Source organism: Bos indicus, chromosome 6 (genome assembly GCF_029378745.1).
Source record: "Bos indicus isolate NIAB-ARS_2022 breed Sahiwal x Tharparkar chromosome 6, NIAB-ARS_B.indTharparkar_mat_pri_1.0, whole genome shotgun sequence".
Taxonomy (NCBI): domain Eukaryota; kingdom Metazoa; phylum Chordata; class Mammalia; order Artiodactyla; family Bovidae; genus Bos; species Bos indicus.
Window position 1 is genome coordinate 27,693,690 of NC_091765.1, and position 27,004 is coordinate 27,720,693.

The 27,004-nt window shown below is 36.2% G+C and overlaps 1 protein-coding gene and 1 pseudogene across 1 annotated transcript in view; one reads left to right on the forward strand and one right to left on the reverse strand.

Moving 5' to 3' along the window:
* Window positions 1-27,004, forward strand: part of STPG2 (sperm tail PG-rich repeat containing 2) — a 625,295-nt gene that overhangs the window by 545,648 nt on the left and 52,643 nt on the right. The window lies entirely within an intron of this gene.
* Window positions 18,905-19,706, reverse strand: LOC109560329 (protein AMN1 homolog pseudogene; annotated as a pseudogene).

Genomic DNA, 27,004 nt, shown 5'->3' on the forward strand with positions numbered 1-27,004 from the left:
GGCTTGACTGTGTATATCACTTTTGGCAGTAATAAAAAAGATGAAAGTACAAAATATAATTGAAGGCTGGGAAAAAACTTTGAGCCAACTACCATGAAGAAGTGGAACTTTAAATTGTATTCAAATATCTACAAATAGTATCTTCACGTATTTAAGCCTCTATTCTTGAAGCAAAGAAATTATAAGGATAAATATGAGTGACTCAGTTTTGTGTACCATTAAATAAAACTAAGTCACATACTGTATGAAAAATATTTTTATTGTAAATAAATTATGCAGCTCACTTTTTTTCTGCTCTGTAAGAAAGGATCAGGAAGAATTTCTTTAACTCATTTTTTATAGACACTTTGGTAATCCACTCTCAGAGAAAAAAGAAAATCTTTCCTTGGGTTTGAGGCTAGCTTTCATCTGTCTCCATGGCTGTCATACTTACATCAATCTCCTCTGTCCCATTTCTTCAGAATACTCCCTAATTGAATTATCCTCTTCTTCCTATTTCTTTAACTTCTCCAGCTGCTGACGTTCCCTTCAGCATCCAGTATATTTATGATTCCAAGAATAGTTGGACCAAAATCAAGATGTCCTTCCTTGACGCATTAACTATTCTCAGTCTCCCTTTCTTTGTGTTCAGGCTCTAAAGCAGAGTCCAACTATATTGTCTCTATCTGTTTACCTTCTATGATGCCTCCGCCTATTGTACTCTATCTTCTACCACCCAGTGGCAGCTGTTAAGAGCACCTGTGAACTCTTAAATACAGAATCAAAAGAACAGGTTTTGAAGTATTGTTTCTTACTTTGTAATTTTTGTCTGATTTGATTTTGACTTTTTTCATTATGGGCCACTGTGACCACTTCCTCTGTATTTGTACTTGTCTGTCTTGACTTAGCTTTGTGACACAGACTGGGCAGGCATGACAGCATAGTGTTTGATTTCATGAAACTTGTCAGAAATATCTGGATTTATTATCCCTATTGTACTATTTAATATGTGGGTTACTTTGGGAACATTACCTAATCTCTCTAAACTCAGTTTTCTTTTCTTTGAAGTAGATAGTAATCATATTTAACCCATAATGTTCTAAGGATCACTTTTTTTAATTATTAAAGAGTCTATTATCACATTTGATACATGCTGAGCCCTCAGCAGGTGATAGCTGTTATTCATATTTTTAAACCATGAGGACACTCCTTTCTCTCCCTTTCCTCTTTATATCCACTCCTCTATCCTTCCCCTTTTTTCTTTATCTTCTCTTCCTTTTCCTTGTCCCCTGCCTCCCCTCTTCCTACTTTCTTCCTCCCCGCTTCTCAATCTCTTTCTTTAGTCCTTTCAGATGCTCCAATCACTAGCATGGCTACTGCTACCAGTAAATCCCAATCTGTTTATCCCAGGTCACATTTTTCTCAGGTACTTCAACTACATATTGAATTTCACACTAAACATTTCCAGCTGGGGATTTCAAGGACAGCATGTTCCATGCTAAAGTGACCCCATCTCACCATTCACTCTCCATATGCTCCATTACCTACAGTTCTGTTCCTTGTTATTAATGCCAGTCACTTAGTCCTGGAAGTTCTTTAGTTTCACTATCTCTTAAATCTGTATCATCTTTTTCCTGCCCGTTCTTCCTTTTCTAGCTCATGGTCTAATTATTGTTCACCTAGATTACTATAGTGGCCTGCTATACAAGCTCACTACCTTTGGTCTTGCACATTTCTCATCCAGTATTCAAACTATGCCAGTTTGAAACGTTCAAAGTACAGATCTGATTGTCATATAATTGTTAAAGTTTTAATTGTTCCTTGTACAATCTCAGGTTTAAAACAACTTAACAAGGTATGCATATGAATGGTTTAACTGCTTTGTTTTCTGTATATTTTGTTTTGACCATTACTGTCTTAACGTATGGCAAATGATATTCTAATGATAGATACATCTTGGCAAATGTTCTACGTGCAGTTGAAAAATAATTTCTCTTCTGAAGATACTGTGCATAATTTTTTATATATGTCAGTTATATCAATTTGGTTAAATATGTATTTCAAATTTTCAATTGTGTTACTATTTTTTTGTCTGTTTATTGTACTAGTTATTGAGAGGTGCATTAAAATCTCCCACTATGATTGTAGATATATATATTTCTCCTTATTCCCCTGGTAAAATTTTGTTTATATACTTTACATCTCATTATCATTAAACAGAAAATGAAATTAAAAGACGCTTACTCCTTGGAAGGAAAGTTATGACCAACCTAGATAGCATATTCAAAACCAGAGACATTACTTTGCCAACAAAGGTCCGGCTAGTCAAGGCTGTGGTTTTTCCTGTGGTCATGTATGGATGTGAGAGTTGGACTGTGAAGAAGGCTGAGAGCCGAAGAATTGATGCTTTTGAACTGTGGTGTTGGAGAAGACTCTTGAGAGTCCCTTGGACTGCAAGGAGATCCAACTGGTCCATTCTGAAGGACATCAGCCCCGGGATTTCTTTGAAAGGAATGATGCTAAAGCTGAAACTCCAGTACTTTGGCCACCTCATGCGAAGTGTTGACTCATTGGAAAAGACCCTGATGCTGGGAGGGATTAGGGGCAGGATGAGATGGCTGGATGGCATCACTGACTCGATGGACGTGAGTCTGAGTGAACTCCAGGAGTTGGTGATGGACAGGGAGGCCTGGTGTGCTGTGATTCATGGGGTCGAAAAGAGTCGGACACGACTGAGCAACTGAACTGAACTGAACTGAAGGACTATTTTCTTATTGGAGTTATTTTATCATTATGAATTATTCCTTTTTTATCTCGTGATTATTTTTATCTTCAAATCATCTTAGTTAAATATTAATATATCCACACTTCTTTAATTTTTGGCTTTTTTTTTCATTTTTACTTGCATTTTTCTGTGTGCTCATATTTTAAACATGTTTCTTGTAAACAGCAAGTGGTTTATGTTAGTTTCCATCTCTTTTAATGTATTTTTAGTACTTTTAGGTTTGATGCAGTAGGTAATATATTTGCTAATATATACTAATGTCATCTTGCTATATATTTTCTATTTCTTCCATGTACTTTTTGCTGTTATTTCTCTCTTCCCTCTTTCTTATAAAGAACTTTAATTATATTTATATTCATTGTATTTAATTATATTTTCTAATTAATTTACTTGTTTATTATTGTTTTTTCTTGTGTTCATTTTTAGTGCTTTTGCTGTAGATTTTAATATACAACTTTGATTTATTAGAGTCTTCCTAAGTTAGTGTTATTAGCACTTCCTAAAAACACTGGCATCTGGTCCCATCACTTCATGGGAAATTGATGGGGAAACAGTGGAAACAGTGTCAGACTTTATTTTGAGGGGCTCCAAAATCACTGCAGATGGTGACTGCAGCCATGAAATTAAAAGACGCTTACTCCTTGGAAGGAAAGTTACAACCAACCTAGATAGCATATTCAAAGCAGAGCCATTACTTTGCCAACAAAGGTCCGTCTAGTCAAGGCTATGGTTTTTCCAGTGGTCATGTATGGATGTGAGAGTTGGACTGTGAAAAAGGCTGAGTGCCGAAGAATTGATGCTTTTGAACTGTGGTGTTGGAGAAGACTCTTGAGAGTCCCTTGGACTGCAAGGAGATCCAGCCAGTCCATCCTAAAGGCGATCAGTCCTGGGTATTCATTGGAAGGACTGATGGTGAAGCTGAAACTCCAATACTTTGGCCACCTCATGTGAAGAGTTGACTCATTGGAAAAGACCCTGATGCTGGGAGGGATTGGGGGCAGGAGGAGAAAGGGACGACAGAGGATGATATGGCTGGATGGCATCACCGACTCGATGCATATGAGTTTGGGTGAACTCCGGGAGTTGGTGATGGACAGGGAGGCCTGGCGCCTCACTTTAGGTTCATTTAGCCCCTTCGTCCCTTTCGTACTATTGCTCAGACATTTTGCTTTCTGTGATGTACATCCACAAGACAGAAATAATATTGTTGTTCTAAAAAGTCAGTCTTTTTTCTATATATCAACAAAATCACCTTTTCTAGTGCTTGCTCTTCATTCATCCCTTCATTCCTTCAGTTTCATCTTTCCATTGAGGTCATGTGTTTCTTTCAGCCTGAGAAACTTGCTGTGTACTTTTTTTATATTGTAACCAATTATTTCAGCTGGTGACTAATTCTCTTATCGTTTCCTTGTCTGAAAATACTTTGATTCCAACCCTTATCTTTAAAGGATATTTCACTGGGTTAAAGTCTAGTTTGGAATTTTTTTTTAAATCTTTCAGAATTTAGCACATTTTCTACTGACTTATATACTTCTGTTGATAAGTTGGTTATCAGTTTTATGTTACTACTTTTATAATTTAATCTGTGTATTTCATCAGCTTACCCTTGATGTGGTTAGTTATGGTCTTCATATTGTTTACTCTGCTTGTGATGCAATGATCTTAAATATATGGGTTGATAATGTGGATCAGTTTTAGAAAATTCTTGGTCATTATCTAATAAAAAATTGATTTTGCTACAATTTCCCTGTCATTTCTTGTGGGTAGTCTAGTTCAAGTATGTTAGACCTTTGCTATTTCCTTATGTGTGTTGTACTCTACTTTGTTCTTGCCATGCTTTTTTCTTTCTGTGTTACAGTTTACAAATTTTTTATTGACCTGGTTTTTAGTTTACTATAGAAAGTTTCTATTAACCTCATTCATTGAGCTTTAAATTTCAGATATTGTGCTTGTACAGTTTTTAAATGCCTACTTGATGCTTACTTTATAGCAATTTTTAACCTTTTCATGAAATTTTTCAGTCTTTTCCTAAATTATGAATAACACTGATATTTTAGTATTCATCTTGAATAACTCAGTATCTGAATCATTATTCATCTATCTTGCTCATATACTTGTTTACTTTTTTCCCTGACTGTTGATCACGATTTCCTGCTCCTTTGCATGACAGTAATTTTTTTACTGTATATCAGACCTTGTATATAAGATAAGTTTTAGCTCTATAATTTATTTGCCAACAGGATAGGTTTACCTGTGAGACTAATCACTTCAATCCTGTCCAGGACTGAGCAGGATCAAGTTTAGGTTGCAATTTGAGTTAACTCTCAGTTTATCTTTGGTTCATCCCTGTTCTTGAACATGACCCTGATAATCTTTTCACTGAAAGCCTGGTAGATTTTTGTCTCCTTAGCTATGAAAGACTACAGGAGATTTAGCTTTGGTGTTTTGCCCCAGAAAGCTTCATGATATATCAGATGTGCATGTGTGATGGGACTGTGGCTTCTTAGTATTTGCCTCACAAACACAGCAAGATGGAAAAGACTGCACTGTTTCCTTCAGGCCCAGCACCATCCTTGTCCATTTACACCTGATGTGGAAAACCAGCCACTTACCCTGTGACTTGTCTAGTTTCTGAACAGGTACACTGGATCTACATGCCCACTGATTATTCTGCTGGTTTCTTCTTATTCCAGTAAAGTCACTTTGTATGATCCTACTCTGATCTGCAGATCATACCCAAATGCCCTAGAGAAGAAAACAGATGGTGATTGCCTGTTGAGAAAAGACTCACCACTTTGGTATTTTAGTTTGTCTCTTCTTTATTGTTTCCTCAATACTCTGATATATTTTAAAAATGTTTCTTTTTCAAGTTATCTGTTTTACTCATTTTACTAGTTGTTGTAGTGTGAACGTTGGCAACTGATTAGATGCTGTGAAGAAATGGAAGCTCCGCACTCATATCTGGGCTTCCCTGGTGGCTCAGCTGGTAAAGAATCAGCCTGCAATTCAGGAGACCCCAGTTGGATCGCTGGGTCAGGAACATCCCTTGTAGAAGAGATAGGCTACCCACTCCGATATTCTTGGGCTTCCCTGGTGGCTCAGACGATAAAGAATCTGAAGCTGTCTGTTCTTTCCTAGGGTTCTCATAACATCCTGATACTGTCTGCTTATCTTTGTCATAATACTTCTCTCATTTGATAACAATGATCCCCTCTGTGTCTATATGTGTGTGCAGGGGATAGGGGATACTGGTTGTGTTTCTCTGTCTCTGCGCCTAGACTGTAGGGTTTCTAGAGTCAATGTCCCCAGCATGTGCCTATGAATGATGGAAGGTGAATACATGTGGAACAAATCAATGATTGGCAATTATACTCATTCTAGGACACAGGTTATTAGATGTTTGGAATTAGTTGTCATCTGAAATATTTAAAATAGCTTGATGTAAATAGTTCCAGTATCCATAACTATCTCCCATCTGATATGTAATCTTGTGCCAAAGATGTAATTTTGGCCCTGACAATAGTTTATCATTTTACCCTGGTAAACATAGAACTTCCACTTTGTATCTTTCATAGAGTTCAGTGAAGTGCTCTGCTCTGAGTAGACAATGTTTATAGGTAAAACTCTTGCTAAAGTTGCAGTGTTCTTAAATTTTGAAGACTTAATTCTGATAATCATCTGTATAACATTTTTACCTGGAGAACACTATCACAATGATATTTGTAATTCTGTAGCACAAACTCCTGCCCTTTTCCATCTCTTTACCATGTGACAGAAGTGTGGAAAACCACAGCAAAGTTTTATATATTTTTGTCCTTATGTAATGCTAAAAGTGCATATTTTTCTTGATTTAAAATCACAAACTATGAGTAACTTTCTAATGTTAACACCTACATAAGGGTTAGTTTTCAGGGTTTTTTTTTAATATTGTAATTACACAAATTCTAATTAAGTATTCTTGATCACACATTTCTTTCTCATTAGGAAATTCTATGATTCCCTGAACAATGTGCTAATGAAGCTTCACTGTTCTTTATGGTTTATTTTAAAGCAAGACACTATTACAGTTTCTTGTAAGATTTGTCTGAACCTAATTAAAATCTAGTGCATCATTTCTAATTTTACAGATTGAATGTCTAAAGTTCATAAGGAGGAGTAAAGTTTCATCTTAAAATTTCAAATGGAAACTTTTTCAGTATTATGTAACCCTACATCTGAGCCTTCTTAAAATTTTGTCATGAGTTGAAATTAATTGGTGAATATTTTCTTAGCTTTATATCCCTAATGTAGTCAAATTGTAACTACCAATCTTTTTCTACTAAAACCTTTTTGTTAATTTAACAAAATTCCTCACTAGTTATTTAAGAAAGGAAACAAATCATAAGGGATTAATGAGTGATAATGTGATATTAAAAATATCTAAGAAGTCAGATTTGAAGCACTTTCTATAAAGCTTCTTACATTATTTTTATTCCAAATATTATCTTCTTTTGAATTAAGTGATTTGTTAATAGCCTATAAAACACAGTTTCAAATTTTTGAATATATAGAATAGACATGCTTGTTAAAAAACACTAGTTAATGAAATGGAAAACAGCAAACTATTTTGAGTAGCTCAGTAATACTGAGTTGATGCTTTCTTGATATATTGCATTTTCTTTATCATTCAGTTAAAAATGTTACCTAATTTGCACTCTGACTTTTTTGACCCAGGAATTATTCAAAAATATGTTGCCTATATTTATGGTTTCTGCTTCTCTGGATTATAGGTGGTAGGGTAGGGGAAGCAGCTGGTTAAATGTGCTTTTAGTAGATAGTTATTCAAAGAAATATATCAATATTTAAGAGGAAAACATCAAGTTGTTTAGTTATAATTTCATATGCATGAATTGTAATTGGTTCAGAAACACTAGTATTTAACCTCATATTTTAACTTGTTTACTATCAAATATGTAATTGGTTCAACTAATCTAAAGGAAGAGTTGGATTAACTAGGGAAGCCAAGATGGGTAATTCCCAGGAGATTCTAAAACATGGCACTACCCTAGTAAATCTACCATCTCCCAAAGCCCGAGTCAGCTATTCTATTTCATAAATTGTTATTTTCTAGTACACCAAAGACATGTAAAATTCATGGGAAAACTTATGTTAACCAAGCTCAGGAGACAGACATATAAAACCCAAATATCAATTTACAATAAGAACTGTAATGTCTAAAGGTACTACTAAATAAGGAAAACTACCTTGCAAAGCCTAATTATAATCAAGGCACCAGTCTATAAATTCATGGTAAGAAATACAACTATCCAGGGAACTGGACACTTGAGTCTTGCAGTAAGCACATTTTCTCTCTAGGTGCCATGAGAGAAACTATTATAATTGAAAGGTAGTTTGGTGAATATCTAATCAGAACAAGGTAAATTAGCTATGTGATTTGAAGTTTGATACTCAAGTTAATATGCTTCTCAAGGACCATGAGAGTGTCTTATTCATTTTTTTTTTTTTTTGTATCCTGATTGTGTGGAACACGCTAGAGATTTTTTTTAAGTGTGTTGAATGAACAGTCTGTACAGAACATATGTATTCCAGATGCTAGGAAATATTTCATTTGCTGCACTAAACATATTGTCTTTAACAAGTATATAATTGCTAACAATGATAGGAGAAAATACCTGTAAAACTAGTAGCTAGTCAATTTTATATAAAAATCTCTTCAAAATGAGCATGACAACCTAAGGTAGGATTTGCTCATTACACAACTCCAGGGTCACCATCTAGTTAAAATGCCACGTGGAGGTGCACAATAGTACTGATCTATGGTTAGCTGATTTTTACATTTTAAGATGAGCGATAAGCAAAATATTATTCAAAATATGTGCAGTTATTATAGACAAGCTGCTGCAGTTCCATATTCACAACAGATAACGCATCATTAAAACACTACCGCGTGCAGTTTCAAAGCACAGTGCTCCGAACAGTGCCACCAAGAACTTAGGGCTTTTGCCTCATCCAGCACGTAACCAGTTCAATCTGCCTTCTCACCCTAACCCCTCTGTACTTGAGTCACTCTTTTCTTTTGTTGTTGTTTCCCTTTTTTTTTTTTCAACAATTATTCTTTCAATAACTTATCCCCAGAAATCGTATGTCAAGGACTATCAACTTCTATTTTCAACTTCTGGGTTAGATAAGTATCTTGATTACATATTTGCTGTTGCTAGTCATTGTAGGGGCGACAGTAAGCAAAGCTCACCTGAGGGTAATCATTGTGAAAACGGGAGCAATGCTGTTTAGGGAGAGGGGTCCTTTGCATGCCTTGAGATCATCCTGAGTAAATGCTTTGGGCTCTGCTTGGATTGGTACTTATGTGCTGTCTTGTTTTGTTAGCAGCAGTAGACTACATGTCCAACTCAGGTTATCTAAATGAAGACATACCTGTGGAGTATGTCACCATTTATGACTGTCCTTTTGCGTGTGGGCTTCAGACTTCCATTTTTTAGCTGTGCTACTTTGGGCAAGACTAATTCCTATGAATGTTGGCATTGCTTTAACATGTTGACAACAATAACTTTCAGAATTGTAAAAAGCAAAAACATATAACAATAGATATTAAATCACTCCCAGGACGTAATAGTTTTTTCTGTTGGCATTCAACCGTTATTTGAAAGTAAAAGGTTTCTCTTTAAAAACTCAAGCATATTTTTTTCTGTTTATTTTGTTTACAATTTTAACAATCCCTTAGGAAATTCCATGTAAGCACTTTCATTACTAATCTGCTGCATTGTACATGATTTGGATTATTTTCCTCTCCAATGACCAGTGTAGGTTGATAAAAGAGAACATTCAGATTTTAAGATCCTGGAGAATAGAAAATTTAATATTTTTTTCTATTTAATGTAATAATTTGTTATGTGTAACATAGCTTAAAATTTTAAAAGATAATTATTTTTTCTCACATTATTTTCCATGGGTACTTTTTCAGGTTTTCTCATTTTTCAATAATGTTCTTTTTTTACCCCACCACAAGATTTTTTAAGCTTATTTAAATGGAGAAGTATAATTTTGAACCAAAACCAGAATCTGTTGAATGTAAAATATAGACCAGTTTTACCTACATGCAATAATCTTAAAGGAGTTAATATTCTTTTCCTATATAATTCAAATCTAGGATACATTTAATGGAAATTATCATAAAATAGGAAGAAAAAAGTACACAAGCATGTTCTCAGATAAGTTTGTATAACTGTACATATTTTGAAAATATTTAAATACCCAACAAATTCAGAACAATTGTATACACTATTTCCATTTAGTGTATTAGTTTATTCAAATGTTGCTTATAGGGAGAAATTTGTGTTGCAATATAAAGTATGAAAAACACAATTATAAGCTGCATTTTAATTTTTAAAACCATACATACTAAAAACTTATAAATACACAAGAATATTAGTGGCAGTTATGACTAAATGATACATTTTTGAAATATATTTTCTTTTTCCCTGCTGTTCTGTTTTCAAATGAATATTTTTTAAGATATTGAAAACCATGTCTTATTTTTGGAAACATCTAAATTATTAAAAATATATTATCTATAAGTTCTGTTCATAGCATTTGACAATTTCTGTAAATACTTCTACCATGACAATTTTAAAAAATTAGTGGGTAAAAATTCTGAAACTTTAGACACTGTTCTGTGGTCTATGTCGCTCTAGCATTTTAGGAATCTTATCATCCTGAAAACTAGGTACATAAAAGGAAAGAATAAAGTATTTACAAGGGCTTCCCTGGTGGCTCATAGGGTAAAGCGTCTCCCTGCAATGCAGGAAACCTGGGTTCGATTCCTGGGTTGGAAAGATCCCCTGGAGAAGGAAATAGCAACCCACTCCAGTATTCTTGCCTGGAAAATCCCATGGATGGAGAAGCCTGGTAGGCTACAGTCCATGGGGTCGCAAAGAGTCGGACACGACTGAGTGACTTCACTTCACTTCACAATTGAATTATATCCTTGGTAACCAAATAATATAAAGAAATATCTCCTTATAAATAATTATTTCAGCTACAAATGAACACAAAATAATAAAAATTAACTATAACAACTTTCCTATTTTCAGTGAACTCAAAATAGATTTTTGAACATCAATAGGAGAGAGTGAGTGAGGGAGAGAAGTAGTCAACACAAAAGCAAAATAGACATGATCTCTGCTGCTGACCGTGTAATGGAGGAGAACACAGCAATTTTTTTTTTTTAATGTTTTTAACTACATGTTTCAACTTATTCTGCATGTAATGACTGCCTGCTCTGCTTTTTTCCATTCCTCTCATTTTAATTATTTTGATGCTAATACTGTTTTTCTTGGTCAGGGTTTATAATATATATTCCCCTACAACCCTAATTTTTCTAGCAGGTATGTACTAGAGCACTAAGTGAATTCAACATTTGGTGTCATCTTTAAATAATCATAGCTATATCATTAAATTTTAATTCTTGACTTTTGACTCATCTTTTGGCTGTGTGGATTTCAACACTGAATAGTTAATTTTTGAGCATCCATGAACTCATATATGTTATCTCATATATTAGAGTGTTTGGCATTTGCGTTTATACCCAAAAAGCGACTCATTGGGGAATAATAATATTCACTCATACATTTTTTTCCCCATCAGAAATTTTAATTTGAAAACAACATTTGACCGAATTCTGGTATTGAGTGTTGTGGTGATGAAATTTGAGACTAGCTTAAATTTATTTCTCCTTGAAGTTGACTTGAATTTTCTGCCTGTTTGCCTGAGGAACTCTTTATCATGGACACAGAATAAGTTTAACCAGAGTTAGTGTCATTTCTGAATGTTAAAGTCCTTTCTGGTATATAGTGTAACATCTTTAGATTCAGTTCTTCATTTATTCCGAGAAATGTTACTACAATACATGTCTTCAGTTTTTAAAATTCAACTTACCAGATTTCTATTGAGTAATTATCCATATATTTGATCATCTTAGTGTCTGCTTATCAGCATCTCTCAATGAGAATCTTTAATATGTTTCTATTTTGTCTTAATTTTTTATAACTACCTCAAGTATTCTCTAAAGTCATTGATGTGGCTTTTATTAATTCTGACTCTTAATATTTCTAATCTGTACATTCAATTTGAGTATTTTGGCTCTAAATTTTGTTGTCTTTCATCTTATCTTTGTGAGTCACCTTATTGATTTCTAATTTCTTCTATTAAATTTTTCTCATATTGTTCTTGAGAATATGCTTTTAGTCCTTATATTATGTTTCAAATTATGTTTTTATTTTGCATCTCTCTCCCTTCTAATACTTTTTCTTTTTTTCCTATTAGAATATGTTTGTATAGTTTGTATAGGCTATTTCCTTTCACTTTTTAGAAATGTTAAAATGGGCAGCTTTGTTCAGATCTTTTATTTTCTCTGACTTCATGTGATTGAATTATCCTTGACACTTCTGTACATTTTAGAGTATTTTCTCTATTTTACTATTATCTAAAGGCTAAATATTCTTATCTATACACTTTTTGTATTGGCATATTAAGTAGTATTTATGAACTCTTCCTGCACCTATGTCCTCCTCTCTCCATCATGTACTATTAATAGATCAGGTCCTCCTTCACTCAAAGGCATCTCTTCAGCAATTCTGCTTTCCTTCTTCTTCATCAGGCTTTTTTTTCTCTTTTAGACCATCTCAACATCAGATTCTGGTATGTTGCATTTTTAAAGTGCTTGGTTGATCCCTCTTCCCCTCCAATCATTGTTGCATCTTTCTGTTTCCATTTACTATAACTTTCCTTAAAACATTTTCTGGACTTGTTTTCCCCACCTCCTCTCCTGTTATTCTCTTTTGTACCTAGTAGGCTTTTACTCTACACGATACAGAAGCCACTGTTGTCATGGCCAGTAAGAACGGCCATGGGGTTAAATACGGTGTGGATTTTCGGTCTGTATCTTACCTGTTCATAGCATTTGACATGGCACTTAGCACTCATTCCTCCTGGAAGGGCTTCCCTGGTGGCTCAGCTGGTAAAAAAATCCACCTGTAATGCAGGAGACAGGGGTTCGATCCCTGGATTGGGAAGATCCTCTGGAGAAGGGAATGGCTATCCACTCCAGTATTCTGGCCTGGAGAATTCCATGGACTGTATAGTCTGACTTGCAAAGAGTCGGACACAACGGAGTGACTTTCACTTTCACCTCCTTGAAACTTCTATGCTTAACATATAGGACAGCATCCTGTCTCCCTAACCACCCATTTTCAATTTCCTTTTCCGGTTCCTTCTGATCTCCCTAATTTTATTAAAGTTGGAGTTCTCTTAGGCTCTACTTTTCAACTTCTTTTTTTATCTCGGAGCCTTGATGACAGCTTTAAATGCTATCTTTATGTTGATGAGGTCTCATGTTTTACCTCCATCCAGTCAGGCTCTTTCACTAAGCTTCAATCATCAAACCCCCACTTGGAAGTCTAGTGGGCATTTCAAAATTTACATATCCAAAGCCAAACTTCTGGCTTGACTCATCTCTTCCTCACCTTCATGTAATCGGTCAGAAACCCCTATTGACCCTCCTTTCAGAATATATATGAATTTCAACTGCTCTAAAACTTCTGGCACTACCACTGTCATCAACTTTTCTCTGAATGATGGATGTAACTTCCTAACGGGTCTCCTTGCGTGTCTGCTTGCTCCTTCTAGCATTTATTCTCAAGACTGTAGTCAGACTGTGCTAATTAAAATATAAATTAGACTAAATCTCCCATCTGTTCAAAACACTCCATGCTTTACTTTTCATTCTATGTAAAAGCGAAAATACTTAACTTACAGTGATATAAGGTCCTATGCAATATACCTGCCTCTAGCTCCAACCCAACTGCTCTTTTTTCTCATCCCCTACTAACCTCCACCGGGTTCACTCCATGTGAGTGGCACTGTCTTTCTGGCTGTTCCTCAGGCCTGCCTTTGTACCTGCTATCTCTGATGCCTTGAATCTCAACATCACCTGTCCAGTGGTTCATTCTCAATTCCTTCCAGTCTTTCCTCATTTATCACCTTCTCACAGAGGACTTCCCTGACTACTGTATTAATTGGAACCCTTCTCCCCCAAGGACTTCATGTCTCTTCTTTAATGTTTAATCACATTTTAATACACTATAGACATATTTGAGTTTTGATTTTAATAACTCTCTAAATAATGTAAACTTCATAAAACTAAATATTTTTATCTGATTTGTTTACTGCCATTTCTTCAGTACCTGAAGCAGTGCCATATACACAATAGATTCTCAATTAAGTGTGGTAAAATGAACAAAGAAAAGAATGAGCAAGTGAACTGTGCAAGGGCTAGGTCTCAGCCATAGCTCACTATAATCCATGCTGTGCAACCTGGGTTCTTTCTCTTATTGTTTATTAATTGCCATGTTAGGGCTCACTCATCCCAACTAAAGAGGTGTGGAACTCCCATAGTTTTTAGATCTTTTACTTAACTCAACATGATATCCTGGATTATAGAAATTCCTGGTGATAGTTTCTCACTCTGCTGATTTTGTCCTGCATCAGAGAAGTTGTTAATGTTTGTACTTTCTTGGGTTTATCCTGATTTTCCCAGGGCTGATGAGTCACTCGAGTAAGCTTTGCTCAAAATTAGAAAGTATAATGAGAATTAGCAGGATTTTCTTAAGTCCTCATTTCCTAAGTATATATTAATTTCTTTGAGGGAGATGGGGCAAGGAGTGATACATTTTTTAGTTTGGGCATCTCATTGTATCCCATTCATAGTTTAGGTCTTGCTGGTGAATTTTGTTGTAATTTTTTACTGTTTTCCTTCATTTTGTTAAATACGGAAGGAGTGAGGGTTTTTTTTTTTTTTTTCCCCCAGTACTGTTTCAATCCTCTATCTTTACAGGAAGTCTGTATACTTTATTTTTAAAAATGAAGCAATATTAAAAATAAACCAGCAATCTGCACCATTGGCATGTTTTTGTTTCTCTGTTTCTTATTTTAGTTAAAATGTGCAGTTATTTGTTGCAAGTTTCAAGACCATTATATTTTTGTTCAGTCTTCCTTTTTATTTTTGCAGCTGTAGATTTTACTGAGAATCTGAGTGACATTTTCCTAAACCATATGATTATGCATTTTTCTTTTGTTTCATCCATGAAAGCATTTGGTTTGTGATTTATAAAAACTCTTTATAATTAAATAACAGCAACATTCAGTAGTATCGCTTCTCAGTGACGAAAACGTCTTCTCAAATGCTAAATAAGATCTTTATGAGATTTCTGTTAACTAAACTGCATAATAGGCACAAAAACAGAAATATAGACCAATGGAACAAGATAGAAAGCCCAGAAATAAATCCACATACCCATGGGCACCTTGTCTTTGACAAAGGAGGCAAGAATATATAATGGAGAAAACATAGCCTCTTCATTAAGTGGTGCTGGGAAAACTGGACAGCTACATGTAAAAGAATGAAACTGGAGCACATCTGAACACCATACACAAAAATAAACTCAAAATGGATTACAGACTTAAAATGTAAGGCCAGAAACTATAAAGCTCCTAGAGGAAATCATAGACAGCACACCCTTTGACATATATCACAGCAAGATCCTCTTTGACCCACTTCCTTGAGTAATGGAAAATAAAACCAAAAACAAATGGGACCTAATTAAACTTAAAAGCTTTTGTATAGCAAAGGAAACAATAAATAAGATTAAAAGAAAACCCTCAGAATGGGAGAAAATAATTTCAAGTGAAACAACTGACAAAGGATTAATCTCCAAATTATATAAGCAGCTCAATATCAGAAAAATAACTCAATCAAAAAATGGGCAAAAGACATAAACAGACATTTCTCCAAAGACATACAGATGGCCAATAAACACATGAAAAGATGCTCAACATCATTAATTATTGGAGAAATGCAAATCAAAACTACAATGAGTTATCACCTCACACTAGTCAGAATGGTCATCATCAAAGTCTACAAACAATAAATGTTCTAGAGAAGAGGAGAAAAGAGAACCCTCTGGCACTGTTGGGAATTTAAATTGATACAGACACTATGGAGAACAGTAAGGAGATTCCCTTAAAAACTAGGAATAAAACTACTATATGACCCAGTGATTCCGCTACTGGGCATATACCCTGAGAAAACCATGATTGAAAACAACACATGTAACCCACTGTCCACTGCAACACTATTTATAAAAGCTAGGACATGGAAACAGTGATGTCCATTGACAGATGAATGGATACAGAAGTTGTGGTACATGTATACAGTGAAATATCAGCCATAAAAAAGAACGAATTTGAGTCAATTCTAGTGTTAATCAAACTAGAACCTGTTATACAGAGTGTGGTAAGTCAGAAAGAGAAAAAGAAATATCATATATTAACACATAAATACGGAATTTAGAAAATGGTATTGATGAACCAATTTGCAGGGAAGGAATGGAAACACAGATGTAGAGAACAGACTTTTGGACACAGTCAGGGAAGGAGCGAGTGGGATGAATGGAGAAAGTAGTATCAACATATATGCACTGCTGCTGCTGCTAGGTCACTTCAGTCGTGTCCGACTCTGTGTGACCCCATAGACGGCAGCCCACCAGGCTCTCCTGCCCCAGGGATTCTCCAGGCAAGAACACTGGAGTGGGTTGCCATTTCCTTCTCCAATGCATGAAAGTGAAAAAGTGAAAGTGAAGTCACTCAGTCGTGTCCGACTCTTAGCGACCCCATGAACTGCAGCCTACCAGGCTCCTCCGTCCATGGGATTTTCCAGGCAAGAGTGCTGGAGTAGGGTGTTAAATAGATAGGCTGGCACTCTGTGATGATCTATAGAGGTTGGATGTGGGGAGGGGAGCAAGACTCACACAGAAGGGACTTATGTATGATTATGACTGATTTTGTGATTCTGTACAGCAGAAACCAACACAACATTGTAAAGCAATTTTCCTCCCATTAAACATACATTTAAAAATGTAAAAAATATAAACTGAATAATATAAAAATTGAAGCAAATTGAAATTTTCATGGGTGCATCCTGCAGCATATGGGATTTTAGATCCCCAGTAAGGATGGAACCTGTGCCTGTTGCACTGGAAGGTCAGTCATAATCACTGGACTACCAGGGAACCACCACAAATGGATTTTCTATTAAAGCTCTTATAATTAGTGGTGCTGAACATCCTTTCATGTACCTCTTGGCCATCTGTATGTCTTCTTTTTCTTCTTCTTTTTTTTTTTTAGGATGATAAGTCCTTTATAAACCTTAAAAATCTGACACTTTAGATCTTGAAACTAGTTTCTTAAAAAGGGGAAAAAGGTAGTGACTTGGTTAGGTGTTCAATATTAAATCTTACTGAATTTGTCTTTAGAGAAATTTCATAGATGGAACAGGCCTTACCCATTTTATACATACACACATGTGTACCACCTTTGCAGTGGTAATACACTATATTGTACACTATACACTATAAACAGCACATTTATGAAGTAGGTGATAGTAAGGAGAAGAAGTAGAGTTGAATATGTAAACCTGTCCCTCTATGTATCTCCAAGTAATCTACCATACCATACTTTCCCTGTTATTCACAGTATCACAGTTAAAATAGGAAGTCTTTAAGAAGGTCCCTGGAGAAGGCAATGGAACCCCACTCCAGTACTCGTGCCTGGAAAATCCCATGGATGGAAGAGCCTAGTAGGCTGCAGTCCATGGGGTCGCTAAGAGTCGGACACGACTGAGCAACTTCACGTTCACTTTTCACTTTCATAAGTTGGAGAAGGAAATGGCAACCCATTCCAGTGTTCTTGCCTGGAGAATCCCAGGGATGGGGGAGCCTGTTGGGCTGCCGTCTATGGGGTCGCACAGAGTCGGACACGACTGAAGCGACACAGTAGCAGCAGCAGCAGCAGCAGCAGCAGCAAGAAGGTCCCACTGACAAAGGCTTTTGGCATAGGGAATATGGTGAATTTGGGGATCGTTTAAGCATGGTGTATTTTAGAGAATTTTGTGATTATAGATAGTAATATATTGCATTTGCAAACTAAGACCTCTGCTGTTTATTTTACAATGTGAAACCAGTAGAGCTTCAGGATACAACCTCTGTGATGCTATTTCATATTTACTCATTCTTACACATTCTTGAGTCCCTTGGACTGCAAGGAGATCCAACCAGTCCATTCTGAAGGAGATCAGCCCTAGGATTTCTTTGGAGGGAATGATGCTAAAGCTGAAACTCTAGTACTTTGGCCACCTCATGCGAAGAGTTGACTTATTGGAAAAGACTCTGATGCTGGGAGGGATTAGGGGCAGGAGGAGAAGGGGACGACAGAGGATGAGATGGCTGGATGGCATCAGTGACTCAATGGATATGAGTCTGAGTGAACTCTGGGAGTTTGTGATGGATAGGGAGGCCTGGTGTGCTGCGATTCATGGGGTCGAAAAGAGTTGGACACGACTGAGCGACTGAACTGAACTGAACTGAACACGTTCTTGAATGCAGTTTTTAAGGAAGAAATTTTGTAGATGAATAGTATGTATTGGCGGAAAGTAGCCATAAAAATCAATGAAATAAGTGGCCAGGCAAAGGCCTCAGTATCACTCAAATGCTAAGATATGATATCTGAGATTATGACATTAAACTATTACATTTCTTTGTGTCATTGAAATAATAATTTTTGTGAAGAATATACAGGCCTGATATTCAGCTTTGCTTTTTGGCCAGTGGACATTTAAATACTTTGGAAGGCAGTAGCCAGAAAACAGCTAGGAAGGTAACTATGCTTTTAGAAATAACTTAGAATTCTCCTGTTTATCCACAATGATAAATATCTCTTATAGCAGCTCAAATTTCTAGTTAGAAGGAAATTTCCAGGGGAAACAGGTAACTTAAAAACATTATTATTTAAGAAGAAAACAATACCCTCCCCCAATATATCAGAGGGCATGCTATAATTGCCATTTCAAGAACACTCACTCATCAACGAACTTATATATAGAAATAAAAGCACTATTAAAATAAAAGCAAAGCCAGGTTAACTTCAAAGCATAAATCATACTATTGGAAAGCCAATCTCTGAGACCACTGTTTGCAGGGAAAGTAGTATGAAGATCATAGATTTGCTAAGCTTCAGTGAGCATCAATGCACAGTCCACATCACTTGCTTTAGTTTGTTCAGGTCTACTAATTGCTCCAAGACTTCTCGTGAATGATCTGTTATTAGAGGGCATCCATGGAAGAGTAATATACATATCTGAGGACAGCAAGTAAGGACAGTTTCTACAGCCTTGTCAGTCAGATTCACACAATGCCCCATATGAATCTCCTCTAATTTCTTGGCACAAGGTCCACTAACAAGTGCAACCACACCATGGTCAGATACCTGAGTGGCTGGAAAATCAACACTGCAAAAATGCACAGTTTTCTCCTAATGCCTGCAAGAACACATCAGTAATACCTAAGCAGCCTCCTAAGTCAATGATCTTTAACAGCCGGCAATTGAGTGCAAGAGCAAGGACTCCTTCATCAGTGAGATTGCAGCATCTTTTCAAAGAAGCTTCATGCAGGTAAGAACAAGATGAAGCCACAGCTTTTATTCCTTTTGAAGTTATGGAAATTCTGTTTTCTTTTGAGGAATTTCAATTTAATTTCTTCAGTTTTCTACAGTTACATAGGTGCAGGAGAGCAGTATCTGAAATATCACAGCTTCGTAGATCTAGTTTGGACTTCAGGATATAAAATCTCACTTATGTTTGAATCTGTTATCTGCCCCTGCACGCTCATAATTTTGATGAGTCTATCTTTTATGTTGGGTGGCAAAGGCTTAATGTCTGTGATATATCTAGAAATATCCTTCATGAAGCACCAAAGGCATAGATCCGGGAGCTGACTGACCCGCTGAGGGCTGGGCATCGCGGCTGCCCTTCGGAGCCTCTTCCAGGGTCCCGGGGCTGCAGAGATTCAGCCAGAGACCATCTGTCAACTCCCGCCTCCAGCGCAATGCGTAGTCCCTCGTGACCTGTATGTCTTCTTTGTATACATGTCTGTTTAGGTCTTCTGCCCAAGAAGACCTATTTGGATTGGGTTGTTTTGATGCTGTTAAGTGTCATGAGCTAATTGTAAATTTTGGAGACTTATCCATTATTGGTCACATCATTTGAAAATATTTTCTACCAATCTGTGGGTTGTCTTTTTATTTTGTTTATTGTTTCCTTTGCTGTGCAAAAGCTTTTGAAATTAGTTCAATTCAGTAGCTCAGTCATGTCCGACTCTTTGTGACCCTATGGACTGCAACACCAGAACTCCCTGTCCATCACCAACTCCTGGAGCTTACTCAAACTCATGTCCATAAGTCAGTGATGCCATACAACCATCTCATCCTCTATCGTCCCCTTCTCCTCCCACCTTGAATCTTTCCCAGCATCAGGGTCTTTTCCAATGAGTCAGTTCTTTGCATCAGGTGGCCAAAGTATTGGAATTTCAGCTTCAACATCAGTCCTTCCAATGAATATTCAGGAGTGATTTCCTTTAGGATGGACTGGTTTGATCTCCTTGCAGTCCAAGGGACTCTCAGGAGTCTTTTCCAATACCACAGTTCAAAAGCATCAATTTTTCAGCACTCAGCTTTCTTTATAGTCCACCTCTCACATCCATACATGACCACTGGAAAAACCATAGCTTTGACTAGGACCTTTGTTGGCAAAGTAATGTCTCTGCTTTTAAATCTAGGTTGGTCATAACTTTTCTTCCAAGGAGCAAGCCTCTTTTAATTTCATGGCTGCAGTCACCATCTGCAGTGATTTTGGAGGCCCCCCCCCCCCCCCCGCCACCGCCACAACAGATAAAGCCTGCCACTGTTTCCATTGTCCCCATCTATTTGCCATGAAATGATGGGACCAGATGCCATGATCTTAGTTTTCTGAATGTTGAGTATTAAGCCAACTTTTTCACTCTCCTCTTTCACTTTCATCAAGAGGCTCCTTAGTTCTTCACTTTCTGCTATAAGGGTGGTGTTAACTGCACATCTGAGGTTATTGATACTTCTCCCAGCAATCTTGATTCTAGCTTGTGCTTCGTACAGGCCAGCATTTCTCATGATGTTCTCTGCATATAAGTTAAATAAGCAGGGTGACAATATACAGCCTTGATGTACTCCTTTCACAATTTGGAACCAGTCTGTTGTTCCATGTCCAGTTCTAACTGTTGCTTCCTGACCTGAATACAGAGATCTCAAGAGGCAGGTCAGGTATTCTGGTATTCCCATCTCTTTAAGAATTTTCCACAGTTTGTTGTGATCCACACAGTCAAAGGCTTTGGCATAGTCAATTAGGCAGAAGTAGATATTTTTATGGAACTCTCTTGCTTTTTTGATGATCTAACAGATGTTGGCAATTTGATCTCTGGTTCCTCTTCCTTTTCTAAATCCAGCTTGAGCATCTGAAAGTTCATAGTTCATGTACTGTTGAAGCCTGGCTTGGAGAATTTTGAGCAATACTTTACTAGTGTGTGAGATGAGTGCAATTGTGCAGTAGTTTGAGCATTCTTTGCCATTGCCTTTCTTTGGGATTGGAATGAAACTGATCTTTTCCAGTCCTGTGGGCACTGCTGAGTTTTCCAAATTTGCTGGCATATTGAGTGCAGCACTTTCACAGCATCATCTCAGGATTTGAAATAGCTCAACTGGAATTCCATCACATCCGCTAGAGTTGTTCATAATGATGCTTCCTAAGGCCCACTTGACTTTGCATTTCAGGATGTCTGCCTCTAGGTGAGTGATCACACCATCGTGATTATCTGGGTCATGAAGATCTTTTTTGTATAGTTCTTCTGTGTATTCTTGCTACCTCTTCTTAATATCTTCTGCTTCTGTTAGGTCCATAACATTTCTATTCTTTATTGTGCCCATCTTTGCATGAAATGTTCCCTTGGTATCTCTAGTTTTCTTGAAGAGATCTCTAGGCTTTCCCATTCTATTGTTTTCCTCTATTTCTTTGCACTGATCACTGAGGAAGGCTTTCTTATCTCTCCTTGCTATTCTTTGGAACTCTGCATTCAAATGGTTTTATCTTTGCTTTTCTCCTTTGCTTTTTGCTTCTCTTCTTTCAAGAGCTATTTGTAAGGCCTCCTCAGACAGCCATTTTCCTTTTTTGCATTTCTTTTTCTTGGGGATGGTCTTGATGCCTGTCTCCTGTACAATGTCACAAATCTCTGTCCATAGTTCATCAGGTGCTCTGTCAGATCTCATCCCTTGAAACTATTTGTCATTTCCACTGTATAATTGTAAGGGATTTGATTTATGTTATACCTGAATGGTCTAGTGCTTTTCCATACTTTCTTGGATGTGGGGTATCTCTTCATGGTCGCTCCAGCACCGAACAGCCACTGCTCTGGCCTTTTAAGAAGATTTCAATGGATGAGTTAGGATGTTTACATCTTTATTTTAGCTCCATCCAATTCAGGCTTGAGTTTAAGTAGATCCCATTTGTTTATTTTTGTCTTATTTGCATTATTCTAGGAGAGCGAGCAAAAAATATATTTCTTCAATTTATGTCAGAGAGAGTGATGCCTATGTTTTCCTCTAGGAGTAACTACAATGAGATATCCCTTTACAGTGGCTAGAATGGTTATCATCAAACATCCACAAACAGTAATGTAATGTAAATCGGTATAGCCTCTATGGAGAACAATATAGAGATTCCTTAAATAACTAAAATTAGAGCTACCATATGACCTTACAATCCCACTCCTATGCATATATCTGGAGAAAAACATGATCCAAAAGTATATAAGCACCCCAATGTTCATTGCAGCACTGTTTACAATAGCCAACAAATGGAAGCAACCTAAATTCCTATCAGCAGAAAAATGGATAAAAAAAGATGTAGTACATTTGCACAGTGGAATATTACTCAGCTGCTAAAAAGGATGAAATAATGCCATTTGTAGCAACACAGATGAACCTAGAGATTGTCATACTGAGTGAAGTAAGTCAGACAAAGAAAGAGAAATATTGTATGACATCCCTTATATGTGGAATCTAGAAAGAAATGATAGAAACTAACTTACTAAACAGAAAGGGACTCACAGACTTAGAGGGTGAACTTATAGTTGCCTGTACACACCGCTATATTTAAAATGGATAACCAATAAGGACCTACTGTATAGCACATGGAACTCTGCTCAATTAACATTGGCAGCTTGGATGGAAGGGGAGTTTGGGGGAGAATGGATACATGTATATGTGTGCCTGAGTCCCTTTGCCGGTCACTGGAAGCTATCACAACATTTGTTAATCAGCTATACCTCCATACAAAATAAAAACCAAAATTCTAAGAGTACTATTAAAAAAGAACTTAATATCTTACGTGAAAATTACATATACCTTCAAAAATACTTCACCCACTGAAGCAGCATTGCTCCTTATGAGCACATTCTCTGCAATTTAAAAAGTCCACCAGTTAAAGGTGGGGAGCATGGTTTATTTCAGAAATGAAAACTTAGTCTTTGTTTGAGAGTGCTTAGCCCATGGAAGACTCACCAATACTAAATTGAGAATTTCTTTCTTAAAATTCATTTATATATGAACATATGCTCTAATTCTATACCCTCATTTTTAGGAAAGTAAAGAGGTCTATTGGATTCTGATTTTTCTCCAGGGTTCATTTAGTAAGTGCTATCTATAGCTGTTTCTCCCTGTTCCCATTCTAGCACATGGTCAGGAGAACTGGCTCCCAGACTGTTCATCATTAAAATTATACCTAAGCAATGATAAATTATATTGATGAAATAAGAGAAATGGAATAAATAACAGAAAATATAGGAATCAGAAAAATATGTACATGATTATGTAAGAAAGCAAAAATTTATAGTGATAGCTTGGCAATTCGTGTTTTCCTTATCAATGTTTTGTAATAATATGCACTTCCCTTACAGACATACCATACAACGGCATGCTAGCAGTTTTGCCTAAAGAAAACAAAGTAATGGGCCATGGATTCTTAGAGTATTACTGTTTATAGCGCTAAAATATTTTAAAGTTCTAACACGGGGTAACAATCTTTTATTACAGATTCAAAGTAATGAGTGTAACATTTGTTGTTCAGTCACTAAGTTGTGTCTGTTTGCAACCCCGTGAACTGCAGCACGCCAGGCTTCTCTTTCCTTCACCGTATCCCTAAGTTTGCTCAAACTCATGTCTATTGAGCCATCCAACCATCTCATCCTCTGCCGCCCCCTTCTCCTTTTGCCCTCAATCTTTCCCAACATCAGGGTCATTTACGGTGAGTCAGCTCTTCGCATCAGGTGACCACAGTATTGGAGCTTCAGCATCAGTCCTTCCAATGAATATTCAGGGTTGATTTCCTTTAGGATTGATTGGCTTGATCTCCTTGAGATCAAGAATCCTCTCCAGCACCACAGTTCAAAAGCATCAATTCTTTAGGGCTCAACCTTCTTTATGGTCCTCAAATTAATTTAACTAGCTAACAAAGAGATTACCAGAAATGTATGTTTGTTTAAATTGAAGACTTTAAATAAAAGAGGTATATATTTCTCTATTAGATTTTTTTTATAAATGATCTCTTATAATTTGGAAAACATGATGTGTTAGGAAAGTATTGCTTTTCCTGTTGTATTAGAACTTAACTGGAGCATTTATATGGCTACACATTTTGTTTATGTAACCTGATCAATAATGCTAAATAATTGAGATTTATTAAGTTACTGGTTATGTTAAATACTGTAGTGAAATAATTGTAATTTTCATGCAGTAAAGGTCATGTTTATCAACAGTTCTATATAATTAATTTCTATCATTTTTAGGTCAAAATGGCAAGTAGTCAGAATTGTATAAGCTGCCTGCATATGGTTTTTTCTGTTTGGATTATCCTTAATACTTGGGAAGTAATGGCAATAAGTAATACTTCTAAACTGTTTAATCATTTTTATTTTAAATAATGGTTATTTTTTCATGTATGCTGCTGCTGCTGCTAAGTCGCTTCAGTTGTGTCCGACTCTGTGCGACCCCATAGACGGCAGCCCACCAGGCTCCCACGTCCCTGGGATTCTCCAGGCAAGAACACTGGAGTGGGTTGCCATTTCCTTCTCCAATGCATGAAAGGGAAAAGGGAAAGTGACACGACTCTTAGCAACCCCATGGACTGCAGCCTACTAGATTCCTCTGTCCATGGGATTTTCCAGGCAAGAGTACTGGAGTGGGGTGCCAGTGCCTTCTCTGTTTTCCTGTATAACTCATCTTAAATAATGCTTCTTTTATCCTATGTAAAACAATGACAAGAACTCCTGCTTTTAAAAAAAAATGGACTTAAACATGAGAAATTTATTTTTCTTAGCATTTTAATATAAATGTTGCTTTCTTCTCTCTCATGGAGTCATGAATTTCTAGCTAAGCTATAGAGCAGAAAAACAAACAACTTTTAAAAATATATTTGGCAGACAAAATTAATGCCCCATTGTGAGTCTCACCTTTGAAGAAAGTCAAAGAACAACCAAGGTACATTTGTAAGGAATTATTAGATAAGAGAAATGATTCACACACTGCTGGGATACACATACGGCTCTATGGGAATTTCCTTCAGAGTTAGGATGCTTCTAAGAGAGTGCATGAAACTGTACAGATATCTGTACAAGCATAAAGGGTATGTGTATGTCTTGGCAACAGAAAGATCATTTTTACCCTAACCTAATGTTTTATTGTTACCTTCCAGATTATGCAGTATATTTCATATAACCAAGGCAGTGCAGTAATTCTCTGGTTTAAGCTTTTTCATGCAACAAAGCTTACTTTTTTTTTTTTCTTTTTTTTGTTCTAGCAGCAGGAAACATTTGACTGAAAAGCAAATCACAATCTTTTGAGACTAGGTGCATGCTGTGTAATTTTGAGTTCAGCATGTGTCTTGGGGAGGTGTGTTTAATAATTTTTTTTTCCTGAGGCAGTTTTATTTTGTCTGCCTGGAGATACAAAGACATTCTGTTCAACTGTTAAAGCTCTGTATTAGTATAAGCAACAGCTTTAAAATCAAGAAAAAAATTGCAAATTATTTTTAGATTTCTGTTTACAATATATTCTGATTGAGAACACTTTCCTCCTTTTGGGGCATACAAGTAGGGTTTGGAAGACATTTTCATATTTAGGGTAATAAAAGTAGAAAATGACAGTACTGAAAAAAATTGCCTTTATAAATATTTGTCATATATAAAACACATTTCGTCCCTTTCTGATTTTTTAACATATATATATGTAAATCATTTTCAAGTATTTATTTAATGTGTTCATGAAGTCTTCAGAGAGAATGCAAAATAGTTCTCTTGTCTCTTAAGAGTGAAACTTAAAAAAAGACCTTGCAAGTATTCAGGCTTATGTGGACAATAGCTACTTATTGATATAAATTACTTCATCTTTTTTTTTTAACCAAACTCCTCAGATAGAATTCAATGAAATTTGAAATTTTGTTCCTTATATTGTTCCCTTGGTGTTTTTTTTTTTTTTGTCCTAAACAACTTTTTTCTCAAACATTTAATGTATATAGCTTTATTGCTGGGAGTGAGTTTCTTTGAACATTGTAAATATAAAAAATATATAGTTTTTACCTACATTTACATTGTTTTTGAAATATAAATTATTCTCTTGAAACTGACTCCATTTCTGTCACTCCAAGGAATGAGATAGGATTGTGTATCAGGTTTTACGCCATAGTTTAGAACTAAAAAAAAAAAAAAATGCTGGCAGAAAGTGTAGTCTGCCCTTCTAGGTGAAAACACAGTACAGTTATAAAAGATGTCCTATTTCCCTGCACAGAGGCAGAGGTGCTGCCACAGTGCCTAACACACTCTAATAACATATTAGAATGCTTTAGTAAGACATGTACAAAGTTTCAGATAAATAACATCAAATGTGACTTCAGTTACATAACAAATCACTGTCAATAGGCATTAGTTTCTATAAAAATCCCCCAGTCAGTAATGTGTTAACAGACATAAATAGAAAAATCAACAGTAACACAATAATAGTAGGGTACTTGAATACTCCATTTACATCATTGGGCAGATTATCCAGATAGAAAATCAATAAGGAAACACAAGTCTTCAGTGACACATTAGACCAAATAAATTTAATAATATATAAAACATTCAACCTGAAAGATTCAGACTATGTGCACATTCTTTTCATGTACACATGGAACATTCTCTGAGATAGATTACATTCTAGACC